This window comes from Lynx canadensis, chromosome A1 (genome assembly GCF_007474595.2).
Source record: "Lynx canadensis isolate LIC74 chromosome A1, mLynCan4.pri.v2, whole genome shotgun sequence".
Lineage (NCBI taxonomy): Eukaryota > Metazoa > Chordata > Mammalia > Carnivora > Felidae > Lynx > Lynx canadensis.
Window position 1 is genome coordinate 189,143,327 of NC_044303.2, and position 18,465 is coordinate 189,161,791.

General features: G+C 45.1%; 2 long non-coding RNA genes across 3 annotated transcripts; both read right to left on the reverse strand.

Annotated features, from left to right (window-relative positions):
• Positions 1 to 1,777: 1,777 nt before the first annotated feature.
• LOC115522715 lies at positions 1,778 to 7,016 on the reverse strand. Its single transcript, XR_004343967.1, has 2 exons — positions 5,980 to 7,016; positions 1,778 to 2,645 (listed from the first exon to the last, which is right to left on the reverse strand). It is a non-coding gene; the product is annotated as an uncharacterized LOC115522715 (long non-coding RNA).
• Positions 7,017 to 7,034: 18 nt separating this feature from the next.
• LOC115522699 lies at positions 7,035 to 18,013 on the reverse strand. 2 transcript variants are annotated; one of them, XR_003971577.1, is made up of 4 exons: positions 17,943 to 18,013; positions 13,909 to 14,479; positions 7,753 to 7,953; positions 7,035 to 7,567 (listed from the first exon to the last, which is right to left on the reverse strand). It is a non-coding gene; the product is annotated as an uncharacterized LOC115522699 (long non-coding RNA). The 2 variants fall into 2 exon arrangements; XR_003971576.1 differs by having other exon boundaries at positions 17,767 to 18,004.
• Positions 18,014 to 18,465: the final 452 nt, after the last annotated feature.

Below are 18,465 nucleotides of genomic sequence, written 5' to 3' on the forward strand. Positions count from 1 at the left end.
CAAAGGATCATGCTGTGGAGTCAAGGATGGAAACAGGGAGACCAGGTAGGAGTTGAGATGCAGGTAGGAGATGCTGGCGACTTTGACCAGGGTCAGCAGAGGGGTGGAGCAGGTGAAGGCGGGACAACCCGCCAACAGTATTTCACGGCTGTTTGAGAAAGAACGGAGTCAACGGTGATGCCAAGTTTTTTGGCTTCAGCAAAGGGAAAGCTGAGTTGCATTCATGGAGATGGGCTGGTCATCATGGGAAGAGCAGGTGTCAGGTAGAGTGTGGATGGACAGGGACATGAACACGCCCCTCTTGAAGTCATGACCGCATTTTACATGCGTTTTCCAGGACTGTTCCACGTGGCCCCACCACAACCTTTCAAGAGGGGTATTACTATCGCCACTCAGAGATAAGGAAACCGAGGTTTAGAGAGGTAGAGTAACCTCACCAAGGCCACATAGGGAGTAAGAAGGAGCAGGCTCAGGACCTGAACCGGGCAGTAGTGCTAGCTCATGTGCTAAGCATTTTCTCTTTGAAGACCATGGGAACCATACCTGCCAGATGCACGCACACCACCAGGTGACATTACAAATGAATGGGTGTTAATCCATGCAGGAGTCAGGACTGCGGTATGAGTTTAGAGGACAGGGGGTCAAGACTTTGAGCTATGCCTTGACAGGAAACAATAGCAAAGTAAGTGGTTTCTTACTGACCTCATTTCACTGAAGAGGAGGCTGAGCCTTAAAGAGAAAGAATGAGCTCTCCAACAATATGGCTAGAGAGAGGTGATGTTCTGAACTGAAGGGCACGGTGCCTGATCCCAGCACCTGAGTTCATGACCTGCAGGCCCACCACCTGACCTGAAGGGACATTGGACTAACACAAACACATGGAAGATCAGCACACATTCTTCAGCGGCAATGGAACAAGTGGTTTGGGGCCTCTCTGCGAGTTTCTGCTCTCCAGGAATCGGTAGAAGCCAAGGTCCCAAAGGACAAGAAGGGATGGCTTCTCAGAAGGCACAGGTGGGGGCTATCCCCTGCCCCAGATGCTCACTCACCTGCTGGCTCATGGCCACGTCACAGGTACAGAAGGTGGGGGAGCCAGCCCACAAACAGCCCAGCCATCTGGTGAAGAAGATACATGACAAGATATGGCTGGATGTACTGGCAGAATGAGCCTAGATGCCCAGAAAATGTGGTAATACACCACACAGATGATAGGTTCCCCAGAACCCAGGAGAGCCAGGACGTCCGCTGTCTAGGGCTGCTCTGGGGCCTCAGCACAAAGGGGACCTGGTGAAGGGTCACTCTGTGGGGGAGGGGGAATCCCAGTCCCATTTTCCCTATGCTCTGTGGGAGTGGTTGAGAACCCAAGTGTCATTATCAAACAGACCTGGTTACAAATCCAGCCCTGCAATCCCAGGGGTGTGACTTAGTCTATCTGAGCTTTAATTTCCCCCATCTATCAAATGGAGTTGATGGCGAGATGGATGTCACAGGGTTGTTAGAATTAAATGACTCACTCCGTACAAAGTGTTGAGAATGATGCCAGGCACAGAATTTGCATCCAGTCAGTGATAGCTGCCATTGTGGCTGGAAATACTCTGACCCTTTTTATTTTCCAAATTCCACCACATATGCAGCCTCTCCATTTCTTGGCATGAAGCAGCCTCTGTTTTCTGTTTAAGCCTCAGAATAACTGAGGGATTTCCCAGAGAGACAAAGCAAGGTACAAGTGAGGTCTGACCTTGTGTTCACAGGGAACAGATGAGCAGGCAAAGGTGCATGGGATTTGGTCATTTATTCAATTATCCAACAACTCTATTGAGGGACCATTGTGTACTGGCCCTGTTCTGTCTCCTGGGACCCACAGTGAACAATACAGAGACAGCCCCTGCCTTCAAGGACTTCACATTCTAGAGCAACGCCATCCAACAGAAATAGCATGTGAATGCCCACATGACTCTAGTTTTCTGGTGGCCACTTTTTTTTCTTAAAGGTACAATAAACCTTAATGATATAGTTTATATCCAAAACACAGTCACTTCAACATGCAGTCAATATTAAAAATTATTAATGGTATATTTTGCATTCTTTTTGTATTAGGTCTTCTAAACCTGGTGTGTATTCTACATATATAGCACATAAGCTCAGACCAGCTACATTTCAGAGCAGTTCTTGAGTTAAGTGTGGGAGAGTGCCAACTGGATTGGATTAGAAAGATGGTGAGGGCTGTGAGGTTGGGGGAACCAAAGTGTTCAGCTCTGCACCCCGCCCCCTAGCACAGAGGGGGCACTGTGTCAGCCTTGGGTGAATGAATGCAGGGTGAACGAAAAGACCATACGCTTGGGCGTGCCAGGGTTTCAATGCCATTGACTGTGACATTAAGCGAGTTGCTTAAGTGCTCTGTACCTCAAGTCCTTCTTTGGAAAATAGGCATATACAGGTTGTTCCTCACTGGGTTTTGTGAGGATTAAATGGGAGGGTAGAGGAAGAGCACTCAGAGCAGCGCTCACCGCGTAGAATGTTCTCAGTAACTATCCGCTCTGGCCAGCCTCCACACCGTGGGCCTCACCCTGCTTCATTCTTCAGGTTTGAGCCACAGCTATCTGTGCATCATGCCTCTGTTCATCTCTACCTTACATCTCGGGCTCCTGCAAAAAGCACCACAAACAGGTGGCTTAAAGCAACAGAAATGTATGCACTTGCATCATTCTTCTGGAGGCTGCAAGTCCAAGATCAAGCAGTCTTCAGGACTGTGCTCTCTGTCTCTTAATGTTTATTAATTTTGAGAGACAGACAGACAGACAGAATGTGAGTGGGGAAGGGCAGAGAGAGAGGGAAACACAGAATCCGAAACAGGCTCTAGGCTCTGAGCTGTCAGCACAGAGGCTAACGTGGGTCTCAAACTCACAAACCATGAGATCATGACCTGAGCAGAAGTCGGATGCTCACTGACTGAGCCACTGAGGCACCCCAGGACTGTGCTCTCTCTAGAGCCTGGAGGGGAGAATCTGTTCTGTGCCTTTTTCTCTGCCTCTGCTGTTGTCAGCACTCCTGGTGCTCTTTGGCTCCTGGACGCCTCCCTGCCTCATCACACGGCATCTCCCTGCCTGTCTAGGTCGGTACCTGCCATCCTTCTCTCGGTATGTGGCTGTCTCTATGCCTCTTCTTTTCTTCTAAGGACGACAGTCATATTGGGTTAAGGGCCACCCTTCTCCATTTTGACCTCCTCTTCATTTACATCTTGATGACATCTGCAAAGACCTTATTTCCCAGTAGGGTCACATTCACAGGTAACAGGGATTAGGATTTCAACATGTCTTTTGGGGGCACACAATGCAACCCATCACACAGGGTTATCGTGAGGATTAGACAATCCAGTGTGTGTAAACGCCCTGCTAGCTCCCCCGTGCTCCCCCCTCTAGGCTACCTCAGATCTCCTCTGTCAGCACCCGGGCCACAGCGTTTGCCCCTACAGCTGCCACCAGCGACTTCTTGCACCTCTCAATACTCCCAGACTTGGACTCAGATAAATTGCCAGCCACAGGGCATGCGACTTGAACTGGAAATACATGAGAGTTAACTCTCCCTGGGGTGAGCCTGAGCCACTGGGGGATCAGAAATGGGAGAGAACCAGAAAATACATTTCCTCTCCATCCCCTGACCCCCGACAGGACACTGCATCGGCCACCTTCCATGCAGCCTCTCTGAGGCTGTCTAGTGAGAGGCAGCAATCATCCAGGCTTGCTACAGAGCTGCGGCCAGTGCAATAATGCACTCCATCATATTACTCTCCACTCTGCACACTCACTACCCTTTCCTTCATGCCTGCTTTCCCTAGGGTTACACTCTTCCCTAGTATCAGCATATAATCCCTCAGATTTGCTCTTCTACACAACTCGGACTAAGATATTCAAGAGATGGCAGTTTTATTTGCCTGTCCAGACTCAGCCCAACTGATGTTACCAGACTCAGCCCAACTGATGTTACCTTTTCCGAAAACCTCTGATATGTCCTGCTTCTTACCCTGGTTCCTTCATGCTTTGATAGCACCCTGAACACTTACATCTGTGATAGCACTTACTATATATTACAGTTACTTGCATCCTTGCCTGTCTCCCCCACCAGACTGTGACTTTTTCCATGGACCACACCCTACTCATTATTGTATCCCCAGCACCCACCTCTCAGGTATTTGATAACTGAATTTTTGTGACTGAAGTAATTAGCATCTGCTGACATGATGCTATAGGGTTGGGGGGAGTCTATAAAATCTCTCCTGCTAGCTTCCCCCCCTTGCCCCTGAGAAAATGCTTCTTCTACCTTCTTACTGATGCTGGGAATGCCTTTTCCAAGGGTCAATCATCACAGCGAGATAAGATGTAAAACACAAATATCTCTGTTAGAGGAAACATAAGTCCTTATATTCTCACTAAAATGTAAATGACTGATAGGGTGGTTCTTTTCTGACAGAGGCAGGAAAGTCATCAGGGGACACAGGGGCATTTTATCCCACATAGAGTCAGTATTATGCATATAGAAAAGAGCTTTGGGGCAATCAAAGGGGTGAAGAGTACCCCCACCTCAAGTTAGCTCTGCCATTGATCTGCTATGGTGCCCAAAACTCCTGCTCCCGCATGGATCAAGTCTACCATGCAGTAAAGGAAATTTTCTCAGAAGACAGAAGACCCAATTCTTTCACTGGCATTTCTGCTTGCTAGCTGTGTGATCTTGGGCAAAGCCCTTACCCTTTCAGTTCTTTTAAATATAAAATTAAGAGGAAGAAGAAGAAGAAGAAGAAGAAGAAGAAGAGGGAGGAGAAGGAGGAGGAGGGGAGGAGGAGAAGGAGGAGGAGAAAGAGAAGAAGAGGAGGAGGAGGCAGAAGGAGAAGAAGGAGGAGAAAGAGGGGAAGGGGGAGAAGCAGGAGGAGGAGAAGGAGGAGAGGAAGAAGAAGAAGGGGGAGGAAGAGGAGAAGAGGAAGGAAGAGGAAGGATGGTGATGATGGTGATGATACATTCTCTAGCTTCTTTACATGGCCTTTGGAAAAATCAAATAAGAAATGCATGTGAACCTGCTTTCCAATGTGGGAAGCAATTTACATATGTGAAGAATATACTATTTTTACATTTGTAATACAAACCGTCTTGACAGAAGGACCTTTTTCACAGAAATCTGGACCTCTCGGGGGGCAAGTCGACAAGCAAGCTCTCTCTCTCCCAGCCACCCGTACTCATAGGTGTCATTCTGCCTTTAGGGCTTGGGTGCCAGGAGCCCATCTGCCTCTCAGGCTAAGGGGAGCTATCGTCCTCCCAGGAGAGCTCTCGCCCACAATCTTGTCCCTACCCACCCCCCCACTCCCCCCCACCCCCACCAATCCCCAAGAGGAGGATGTGGCCTCCAGGCCTTTCTCCTGAAATCACTAGGCTCCTTGCAAACGACTGCAATTCCATCTGAGTTGGAAGCTACTCAGAATTCAGTTCTTATCTCAGGTTTAACTCAAGGGGGTGTTTGCTATGGAAAGTTTAAATGAAGACATGAGAAATGAAAAGGACCACAGTGTGAAATCAGAAAAGCAAAACCCAATGCAGTGTCTCCTCCTGGGGTTGTTTCTGTTCTCTCTAGGAAACACCCCAAAATGTAGACCTCTCCTTTCTAACTCTGGATTTGTCCTCATGTATCCTCATTTCTGCCAAGTTCCATTAGTTGAGGTAGTTACAAAGGTCCGCGCAGGTTTGAGGGGAGAGAACGTTGACCCTGTTAACTTCAATGGAGATGTGTCACATAAAAATTTTCCATCAGAGAGCAACACATAGGATGGGGTATACTTTGGTGTGGCCATCTTTGGGAAATACTATCTGTCACACTAGCTTTTTAATGAAGGGGGGAAAGCTCTCATTAAAAACTATTAAGTCAGGCTAAAAAAAATAAAATGTGAAGTAGTGAATTATTATAAGCATTAATATTACAAGGAAACAGTATGCTTACCAAAGCATCCCCTTAGAATATATTTTGATGGTAATGATAATAATGATGTTAAGTGCTTCTCAACCAATGGAGTGTCTCTGCATCATGATCTCCTTTAATCCGGCAACGCTGGGAAGCAGGGGTATCCACTTTCCAGTTAGTTCACAGCAGCAAGTACCTTGCCATGCATCACACACTGGTAACAGTTGTGGGGCTTGAACCCAGGGCTTCTGACTCAGATTGTCCTTTCCACATCTGACCAGCAGCCAGGTTGAGTGATATATAGCACACATTTCAGACAGCTCAGAAGTTCATAAGAAACTTCTATCTAGTAATTGAGTTCCAGGCATGGCTTTGCTGTGGCTTAAGTCTGAGCAAATCACCATCTTCTCTGAATCTCCCTCTGATCATCTGCAAATGCAGAGGATTGCACTCGTGGAAGTTAAACTTTTTCCTTTAAAAAGAAATCTTAAGCAGCCACACGTCCCAAGTGAAATCTTATGAGGACCCCCGCTTTATGAAATGTCTATTCAAAAACAGCTATTCTACCCACCAGAGCTCTATAAACCATCCCTGGGTATACACTCAACAGAAATGCACTCATTTGTCCATCACAAGGCTTGTGCAAGAATGTTCATAACAGCTATGTTCATAATACCAAAACCCAGAAACAACCCAACTGTGCATCAATAGTACAAAAGATCAATAAACTGTAATATTGTCATGCAATGTAATACTACATGGCAATGAAAAAACAAAGACCATTGCTACACTCCAAAATGTGGATGAATGTCTCCATATAATTTTGAGTGAAAGAAGCCAGACACAAAAAGAGCATGAACTTTATAATTCTATTTATATGAAGTTCAAAAACAGGAAAGATCAGAAGGTGGTTATCTTTGGTGAGGGCACTGACTAGGAGGGGACAGCAGAGAACTTGCCCCAGGGAGCAGAGAATGTTCTTTACCTTGATCTGGGTAATGGGTACCTGGATGTATACATATATAAAAACTCATCAAGCTTTCTCATGAGATTTGTGCGCTTTGCTGTATGTAAGTTGTACAAAAAAAAAAAAAAAAAAAAAAAAAAGTGAAAAGCAAAGTGAAATCGCTCTAGTTGAAGCAAGGAAGAGCGTCTTAAAGACCCATGTGCTGAGCCCCCACCTAGGACCCCATCTACCCACTCCTTGGAGAACTCTAAGGGTCCACAGGGCACAGTTTAAAAGAGCATGAGATGAGTCTAGACCATCTCTAAGGAAACAGAAGCTCTGACAGTGTGATTCACCTTTAGAATTCAGTCTTCAAGATCCCACAGGTGACAGCTGTCTCAAACACCCAACTCCATGTCCATGGTCATCCTGTCTTGCCCTCTTCCCAAAGCCCAAAGCCCAAAGCCCAAAGCCCACATGCTGTCCCCAGGACCAAAGCCTCCTATTCACCCTCCCTAAGCATCACCCTCTGCTTCCAACTTCCCAAGAAGGCCCACACGAAGCTTACCTCCTGCTGGTGAGTGCAAGCGCTCAAGTTCAGCCACCTTGGTTCAAATCCTGACTCCTCTACCTGTGGCTGGATGTGCTTCTTCTTTGTACACTGACGTTAATTGTACAGACCTCATTGATTGTGAAGAGAATTAATTTAGTACATGGAGAGATCTTTCAACAGTGTCTAATCCATCCTAGGCACTCAATAAATGTTAGCTATCATTCTGATCATTGTTTGTTCTCTTTCATTGCTTGTTCATGGCCAAAGAATATATAGCTTTAAAAAATTAACAGTAATCTAGTAAAATGCTTACCATGTGCTTTGTTGGACTTCTCATAGCCCAGCCTCCTTTTGAGTGAACTGAAGAGACTGAGTTTCCAAAGTCACACAACTGATTAATGATGGATTCAAGACTCAAACTCAAGCCCTCCTGACCCCCAAACTCCACAGGCTGATCTCCTGGTTACCTTGGTCAGTAAACCACGTAACAGAGTTGACAGAGCAGGTCCCGATCCTATAAGAGTGAACATATAGTGGGGCCACTAGTGTGATAGAGTCTGGAATCAAACAAACCTGAGCTTCAATCTTGAGATGTGTGGTTTACCAGCTGTATGAGTTTCCACTGTTTAATTTATCCAAGCCTCAATTAGCTCATCTATAAATTGAGACACCACTATGGAATGCATTAAATGAGCTTCATAAGTGTGGCCAGAAGGAAAGCAAAGTTAACCCCGGGGATTTCCAGTATTATGGGATGCTGATAGGGAGTGATTTGGGGAAGGGACCATAAACTCCATCCCTGTTTCACCGAGATCTTCCTCCAGTTCAGAACAGAACCTCTTATCCAGGGACAACCCCTCTGAAGATTGGGGACTTTTTGAAAGATCAAACGATGCTGAAGTGCAAAATGTTAACTTTGTCTGTGGTTCTGGTCTCTCTTCCTCTGTTGTCAATTTTAAAACAGTTGCTAAAAACTAACCTCCCCTGTCAGCCTCTCTTCCTCTTCTTGTTCTCAGAACAGAGGCTATGATGGAATCCAAGGCAGTTTTCATTTCCAAATAGCCCATCTTTCTGAGTCTCTCCTCCCTCTCAGCCCTCAATATTACTTTCTCTCTCTACTTCATTCTGCTCTACAGACACAACTGTGCCTTAAGTGATGGGAGTGAGGATGACATCCTAGACTCCATGATTTTAGGACTCCCAGGTGGCCACAAGGAGCAGGTGGCTGGAACGGTGACTCAGACTCAGAAGGGAAGGATTTGGCAGTAAATGTGGGTTAAAAAGGCCTGATATTCTTACACACCAGATCTGAACATAACCTTTTCCTACCCCTAGAGGTAAGAGGGGACAATCACACCCTCTTGCTCACTCCCATACAAATTACTGAACCTGCAAGGTTTTCTGGGGACATCCTCCTTTCTCTCCCCTGGATCATTACCTTCGATGGCCAATGTATTGAGATGGCACCCTCCAGGCCTGAAAAAAGTTGTCACATGAAGTGGGCAGATACAAGCAGCTGGGGAAAGGCATACTGGCTATGAAAATTGAATCTTTAAAAGGCCATTGCCCAATAACTACGATGGAATCCAGTTTATTAAGGAACAGAGTTTCAAACACAAAAGTGCCACCATGTGCTCTCAAACTCTCTTTAGCAATGCTTACCATCATCTTAGTCCAATACCACTTATTTCCAGTTATTAGGGGTTACTCCTTCACATTTTAAGCTTATTTTCAAGCAATGACTCTCTTCTCCCCACCATCCCCTGACAGTGTTTGCCCCCAACCCCAAACACATACACAAACACTGGACCTGTGTCTCTAAGGAGCTTGGCAGGGAGGGGAGTAGGGTCTGTTGTCACCACCCTGTCTCCTCCACACATGTCCTCTGGTGTTGAAGCAGGACAGAAGGATGGAAGGGCCGAGGTGTCCCCTTACTTAGCTGCCCCTGGTGAGGGACTGGTCCTCTTCATTACACGGGTTGTCGTTTCCTTGAATGACATGGACTGGCCTTTGGCTCTCCCTGTGAGGCTTCGTCTCATGGGGAACACACATTGGTTTCGTTGTGGAGTGTTGTGAGGCCACCCCTACATGTGTGGGCCATCCCCCTACATAGGTGTTGGTATGTAGCACCAGCTTGGGCTCTAGCTGCTTCCCTCCTTTCTCTCCCCAATCAGAGACAGTCCACCCCTCAATCCCCTTTTACTATGATCATCTCATCTGCTCAGAACCCACTTAGGGATAATGGCAAGTGTAGTCCTGCTTCCCAGGGTGTTCTGTCAACCCGGGGCGGGGGGGAACAGATGCATCCTGTCACACCTGAGAGGCTACAGGCCCCAATCTCCTGCCTCCTTCTCCAGGCCTCAACAGCATCAGGTACTCTGCTGGTTCATGGCTCAAAAATTGTGAAAGAAAAAATAATTTTAATCTATTGGTGTTATTAGGAATTTTAAAAATCCTTCCCAAATCTGCACACCTTGATTTAAGTCTACTAAGCACACACTCCTCAGGAGAAGGGCCGGGTGAAAACAAAAAGTAGAAGTCAAATTCCATGCCAGGCTCCATGCAGGGGGCAGGGCAGCATGTGGTCCTTTCATGGGAGAAGTGAACCCAGAGCTCCTCATAGGCAGAAACCCGGAACCAGTATGAACCAAAACAATGTCAACTTCAGAGATGACAGAAATCTGGGGGAGGACATTAGACATCCCAGCAAGTAGGATAAGGTTTAAAGAAAATAGGATAAAGAGCTTAAGTCACTTTGACTTAAACCTCAAAGTACAGGGTGACTCAGCTCCAAAAAGTGGCATCTTGTACAGGGGTTGTTAGCCTGTCAGGTTTGTTCTCTGCGTAGAAATATCAAAAGTTGATACACCGTTGAAACCCGTTAGCATGATACCATATGGGAGATGCACATTTCTCAGTACGTTTCATCAGCCAGTGCTTCCCTAAATGCTCAGTGGATCTTTGACTCCTAGTGTGACCATCAGTGGAAGCAGATGGTCCCAATGAGGTGCCATGTTGAACCCCAACACATCTCTTTAATAAACCTAGACCCACAGCCTATGTGGTGAGACACTCACATGACAAGAGGCCCAGGAGCTGAGGTCTAAGGAGGGAACAACAGAATCCCCCTCTGTTCCCATCTCATGCTCACTCCAGCGCATCCACCAAAATTCTTTGGTTTCCTTCCCTCTTCTCTCTCAAAAGTGTATAGTTGAACATGTATAACTTTACTGCACATGTGATGTGATGCCCATTAAAATATATAAAAACTACTTAAGCCAAGAAAGAATATTAGAAAGGAACACACCATGATCTTAGCCATGGCAGTCCTTAGGTGCTCTATTATTCAAAGTTTATGTAATAAGCACATACAACATTTACAATGGTAAGTATGCCATTGGGTAGTTGCAGGGAATGAAGGTGCTTACAACAGGACACAAGCACATAGTAGGCCCTAAATATATATTATCTCATTATTATTATCAGGAAAAAATAAAATTTACCTCACTGCTGTATGACAGGAAAGAGGTGGCAGAGGAGATGGGCCCCCAGCAGGGAGGCCCCTCTCCACCCCTAAACCTGCAGAAGTTTCATGGCCTTTGTTACCCCTGCCCACAGATGACTGGAATGTTTTCGCTGAGGTAGGATCACAGAAGATTATACTGCCCACATGTCAACCTCAAAAGGATCTAGAAACCTGGGAGAAAAAAGCAGGAAGGTGAGAGGGGGTGGTTAAGAGATGAAAATAATTTCCAGAAGGAATTTGATTAATGCTGTTGTCCTGGGCAAGGAGCAGTTCTGGGCCAGCATCCCTCCTAGGGCAGGAGAAGAGAGGAGGGCAAGGCTTAGGAGCTCGGGCTGTGCATTCCTGCTGACCTAAGATGTCAATCCCAGCCCTACCATTAGGACAAGTTACTTATTCCCTTGGCCTCAGTTTCCTCATGTAGAAAACGAGGGATAATAGTAACACACACCATGGGGTGCCTGGTGGCTCAGTCGGTTAAGCGTCCAACTTCGGCTCAGGCCATGATCTGACGGTTTGTGGGTTTGAGCCCCATATCGGGCTCTGTGCTGACAGCTCAGAGCCTGGAGCCTGCTTTGGATTCTGTGTCTCCCTCCTTCAATCCCTCCCCCATTCATGCTCACTCTCTCTCTGTCTCAAAAATGAATAAACATTAAAAAATTAAAAAAAAAATAATAACACTGCATCAGGATGCCATGGGGGATAAAAGAGGTACCACAACTGCAGAGCCTGGTGTGGAGTGGCACTTCTCAGGTAGCACTGTTATCTGCACCCTAAAATTCCTGCATGATTATGTGTGATTATGAGTGCTTGAATGATTTGGAGTGTTGAAATCTATAGACGTACATTATTGTTTGTTTGCAATACAAATTGAAATGTGTCACCCTCTATCATCTATTAAGTTGGAAAGTGTGGGGTGCCTGGGTGACTCACTCAGTTTAGCATCCGTCTCTTGATTTCAGCTCAGGTCATGATCTCACAGTGTGTGGGATCGAGCCCCGTGTCTGGTTCCGTGCTGAGAGCATGGACTCTGCTTGGGATTCTCTCTCTCCCTCTCTCTCTCTGCCACTCCCCGCTCATGTGCTTGCTCTCTCTCTCTCTCTCTCTCTCTCTCAAAATAAAATGAATAAACTTTAAAATATATATATATATATATATATATATATATATACTAGTGAGAATGTGGGGAAATGGACACGCCTTCTCTATTGATGGGAATATAAGGGGCACAATCTCTGGGAAGAGCTATTTGACAACATGTATCAGTTCCCTTAAACATGTCCAGTCTCGGGCAGGGAAGTCGTATGGTGTCACAGGGTTGAGGAGAGATGGGAACAGAATGCCTAGTGGAGGTGAAAGGCAGGAACCAGGATGGGTCCAGGGAATTAACAGATCTTCTTTAAGGAGCCCCAGAAATTCCGGGGAAGAGATATAAAATGTGTGGTCATGCAAACTGTCATAAACAATTGTTATTTGGGTGTTAGAGAGAATGCCAGCCCTTTAACTGGAGATGCAGAACTAGTGTACTTCCAGTTGCCAACTGCATATCCCTTCCTGGAGGCCTCAAATGCATCTTCCACTCCAGCACACCCAGGATGGACCTATGGACTGACCACACTCCCCACTCAAACTGTTCATCCCCACTGTTCCAATCTTAACAACAACAAAAAACCACCACCATTTACTAGTTGTTCAAGTGCCAACCCCGATGAGTTATCCTTGATTTCTGCTTTTCACTTCACCAATACCACCAGCAGCACCATCCAAACCCCCACATCCAATCACTCAACGGGTCCTGTTTCTTCTGCTTCCAAAATACATCCTGAATCTAGTCACTGCTCTCAGTCACCACTGCTACTGTCTGATAGAGGCCACCATTATTTCCCACTTGGACTAGGCTTGTCAATTATCTTACTTCTACTCATAATCCCTCCAAATCATTCTCCAAGTAACAGCCTGGATGCTCTTTTAAAAATAGAAACCAGAATGTTAAGTGCAGCTGAAGAGAATTGATAAATGTGACTATATATCTGAAATTATTCTAACTTGAGCACAGAGTAACTAGACTAAAAGAGGTAAAATAGGAAAGGTATGTCAAGAATAATGGATGACAGGCTTAGAAGGACTAACATGCATCTTGTTAAAGTACTGGAGAAATGAATAGAAAGAGTGGAAGAGAGGAAATTTTCAATGAGTTAATAGGTTTGCATTTTCCAAAATTGGTGCAAGAAACTAAGCTTCAGACTGAGGATTCCCCACCAAACCCCAAATAGAATGAATAAGATTAAATCCACACTGAGCACATTTATAGATAAACTAAGGAGCACTAAAACAAAGACCTGATATTATAAAAGCGGCAGAGAAAACAGAGGTCACCTACAAAAGACTGACAATTAGAGCTGAAATGGCAACGGCAGCTGGTGGAAGTCAGGCGACAGCCAAGAACGATATACTCAGAAATCACCTCTTAAAAACAAGGGCAGATATTGTTTCACACATTTCTCTCAATGGGTTTAAGAGAATTCATTAAAAAAGAGAGAGAGAGAGAGACCAAGTTGAGTCACATAATCAACCAGATTAAAATTCATCCATTTCTTTACATTGTCTCTTTTTCCTTGTCTCCTATCCCTCTTTCCCCACCCACCACCCTGGAGACACTCAGGCCTTCTTTCTGTTCCTCCAACAGCACACTCTGGGTCTTTCCTCCTACTCTGCCCCCTGCCTGGAGTGCCCTGTGCTTGCTCTCCTCTCAACCTTCAGGTCTCTCCTCAAAAAAATAGTCCCTCCAGCCATTAACGTATGACACCCTGTTCAATTTTGCTGGAAGCACTTATCTACAACTGAAATTCTTTTGTTTGCTTTTTTGTTTACTTGTGTGTTGTTTATGTTCCCCTCCTCACACCATTAGAATGTGAGCCCCATGAGGGCAGAAGCCTGCCTGCTTACCTCTTTATTGCTTATCCTCAACAACCAGGGCATCTGAAGTGCTCAATAATTAGTAGGGAAAAATCAATGAACGAGTATCTGGGTCACACAAGGTTGTGGCACCTCTTACTCCAGTATCCTCTGGTTATTTATTACGTCGAGTTCATGGTGGGAGAAGGGGCCAGAGCCACTGGTTCTGAGGATGAAGCCTTCTTGTTTAACTATAGGAGAGCTCAGGATTCCGTCTGGGCTAGCAGAACAAGTTAACAGCAGGATGAGAAGCTAAAGCTTTTGGATCCTTGGCACTCGTCTAGGTGATTGCTTCAGATGTGTCTTGTCACCATCTCGCAGTGCTATTTCACAATGGTATACAAAGGATGAGAATTAACTTCATCCCAAAGGAACTCTTCTTGGGACATCTGGTCACATGGCATGTAGGAAGTGGGTCAATGAATAAGCATTCAAATGAGGAAATGTTGAAACATCACTGGTCCGCATTGCAGAGCTGAGATCCCTTAGCTTAGTATTCAAGGCACTCCGCTCTCCAGCCTTGTTCCAGATCTGAGATCTCTCTTGACCTCAATTTCCCCATCTGTAAAATGAGAAGAAAATGATCAGAAAGGTCCCTTCCAGGCCTAATGGTTTAGCATGCTTCTCTTGGACATGAATTCCTTCCTGCAGCCAAACTGATCTAATTACTGTCTTCCCTGTCCCCCACCTACACATAAACCTAAAAATTTTGCCTTTGATTACACTGGTCTCCTGCCTATAATGCTATCATTTCCTCTCTGGTCTTTGAAATAACAGGTGGCCTTCAATGGTCAATGGAATTTCTACTCCCATTCTTCTTTCTTATTTGTTCTAGCTGAAAATATGTCCTTTTTATAAACCCCTGGGCATGTACTGTCTCATCTAAGGCGTTAATAAACTATAACCCGCAAGCCAGATTTAGGCCATGGGCCAAATCTGTCTGTTTTTATAAAGTTTTGTTGGGACACAGCCATGCCAGTTCATTTACATATTGTTTATGGCTGCTTTTACTAAAAGACTACAATGTCAGGGTTGAATCGTTGTTAACAGAAACAGCGTGGCCCACAAAGCCTAAAAATGTACTGTCTGGCTCTTTACAAAATCAGTTTCCAACTTCTGGCCAATCCATGCTTCTCAAACTTGATCTCTGTGTACAAAGATCCCTGCCAAGATCCAGACAGAAGATATCCAAAGCCACAGATCACCACAGTGTATCTTCTTGCAGCATCAATTTGAAGAATGGGGAGCGGGGAAAATGGTTAATGAAATATAAATGTGTACCTTAAAGCAAACACATTTATCTTACAAAATGGAATCTAGCATTTGCATGAAATTGTGACTGAAAATCCCGAATGTGACCCAAATTCCAAGCTTAGGTAGGACCTCTTCACATTGTTCCGACTCCCTCACTGCTAAAATGTTTTAGTATAAAATTCTGGGAAAAACCCATCTATGCTATTAGATTTGAAGTGAAACCACCTGAATTTTTGTATCCTTACCACTCGTGACCTAGTGCTTTACTAAGGAATGGGGTTATTTATCAAGGTAAATCCTGAAAGGTCCTCCCCTGTCAGGATGGTTAATGGGGTCCTGCATGATGGCAGGACCAGGGGACTTGACCTGCAGAGGGCTCATTCACTGTAGGGGATTTATGAGTGCCTTGACTGTTTCTATGGCAACAAAAAGACTAATAGCATTTTGTTACATTAACAATATTTGCCACAATGTTATTGCCAGTTCAAGCCACAAATTAGTTCCTTCCTGAGCTCAAGGCAGAACCAACCATACAAGTGAAAGAGTGATGACCTAGTTGTTTTGTTTTGTTCGCCTTTCTCTTTTTCTTTTCTTTTATTTATTTGCTTATTTATTTACAGAGAAGAAATGGGAAAAGAGATACTACAAAATTTATTCCAACCCTGGCTAACAACACCACGGCTATTCGTGTGCCCCCTGTCATTTCCCTCACCCCAAATAACCTCTATTGCATAAAACGGTGATCACTGTTTTGTGTTCGATGTGGTTGTTTATCTTTGTTTTGTTTTTAAAAGGCAAACATCCCTAGGAAAGGCTAACACATAATATTACCAACACCCAGTAAGAATCAGGAGGTGGTTTTGGCATTGGGGGGTGGAGGAAGAAAGGCAGCCCCAGACTCCCAGCCAGGGTTGCAAGATCTGAGGCCAACCCCAGTTCTGGCACCAACCTGCCGGGCTGGCCTGGGGGAGTCATTTGCCATTCCTGCACCTTCGTGTGTCTTTCCAGTAACATGAAAGTAGGGAGCTGGGTGACCTCCAACAGTAAGACTTACAGTCCAGCTGTAAGAGTCTACAGTTCAAGGCAGCATAATTAATGGAAAGATCAAGGTCATGACCACATGGATAGGCCTCAATAACATAAACCAGACTGGAAAATGTTATGCAGAATGACTTATACCGTATAATGCCATTCTAGTTTTTTAATTTAATTTTGGGGATAGGTAACACAGTCCATCCATGTTGCTCAAAAAAAAAAAAAATATTTTAAAATACATTTAAAAGTCTTCCTTTCTTCTTTCATCCTCCTTCTTTCTTCCCACATACAACACTGTTACTAGTTTTCATATGTAAACTTCCTGGACAGATAAGCTTAATTTTCCTCTTTGCTGCACAAAGGTAGCATACTATACATAGTGTTCTGCACTTTTGCTTTTTTGTTAGTCAGTATGTGTGGGAGAAATTTCCACTTTGGCATAGAGAATACCTTCATTCTTTTTTCTAGTTGGGATGTACCACAATTTATTCAACCAGTCCCTTATTGATGGGTGTGTGGATTATTCCCGGTCTTTTTATTACAAGCAACACTTTAAAGAATCACCTTGAACACATGTGCTTTTGAAGATGTACACATATACCTATAGACAGATTTCTGGAAATGAAATTTCTCTTGTAATTTTGTGCATTTACATTTTTTCAAAATTTATTTTGAGAGAGAGAGAGACAAAAAGAGGGGGAGAAGCAGAGAGAGAGAGGGTGAGAGGGAATCCCAAGCAGGCTCCGCACTGCCAGCACAGAGCCCAATACTGGGCTTTAACCCACGATCCATGAGATCATGGCCTGAGCCCAAATCAAGAGTCGACACTTAACCAACTGAGCCACCCAGGCTCCCTGGGGCATTTGCATTTTTGATGCAGACTGTCAAATCGCCCTCTAGCGAGAAGACATCACTTCACTCACTCACAATCAAAATTGGACTACCTCTTCCCTGTGGCCTCTTCTACACAGTGAGTTACCAGATTGTCAGTACTGGCCAATCTGACGAGGTTAAAAAACAGTATCTCAAGGTGATCTTAATCTGTGCTGCTCTTTTAGTGAATGAGACCGTGAATTTTTTTTGTTAAGAGCCATTTGTATTTTTTTCCTCTGTAAATGAATACTTTTAGCCCTTTTTCATATATGTAAACATTTAAAACACACCAGGCTATAGATGGCTTATGGCTGTGAACAGGTAATGAAGGGTGGGGAGGATATTCCCACTCGACAACCTCAATTGAGAGACTGGTTGCCTCCAGAGAGGAAGGGAGGAGAATGAGACAGGGGAGGGACACAAAGGGACTCCTGCTGCATATGCGACAATGTATTTCTTTTTAAAAAGACACAAAGCAAACAGGGCAGAAAGAAAATAGAAGAGGAAGGAAGGAAGGAAGGGAGGAAGGAAGGAAGAGAAGGAGGGAGGGAAAGAGAAAACAGGCTTTAAAATCAACTGAACCTGACCTTGAAGCTCAACCTTACCACACACACTCTGGCCTTTGGCAACTCTCGCAACCTCTCTCATTCTCAGTTTCAACACCTATAGAATGTAGATTAAGCCTACCTTGCAGAGTTAGCATAAGGACTGAAGATAATCCCTGGAAAACTGTGATTAGCACACCACTGTGGCTCAACAGTCACATCAGAATTGTAACATTAATTTGGCTCTTATTATTCAAATGTATACACAATGCCTCAAGCCAAAAGAAAAGTCTGGTGGCTTTTCTTGGCTCAAACTACCTCTTTTTCCTGTTGGGTTTCCCAAGCAGTCTTCTCGATGATCCCACGCCAGTGTCGTCCCCAGAGCTGTCTGACTGGGAAGCCCAAATGTGAGAGAAGCAAGGGTGTGGTCACGGGCAGGGAGGGGGAGTTTCCTCTGTGTTGCAAGCCCTGTTCCCAAGAGCTGTGACCTCTATTAGCACAGGCTGAGACTCTGGCTTCCCATCCCACTGTGGTGGCATCTAGAAAGCCCAAGCCCAACACACTCCTTTTCTAAGGACAAACCATGGCCCAGAGTCTCCCTGCCATCCCTCTTATAGGGACAATGTATGGGAGAATTACAACTGTGGTTGACCTGAAACCTGTAATCCCCGAGGCCTCAGAAGAGGCCATTCTCTCCCTCTCTCTTTGGTTCCGTGACATCTAGGAGCAGCAGACTGCCACACCTCACCCCACAGTGCTACTTCAACCTCTCATTGCCTCATTTCCCCAGACAAGATTCCTTTGCTGTAAACTTGTTGTATCAGCATGGGGAAGAGTCAAG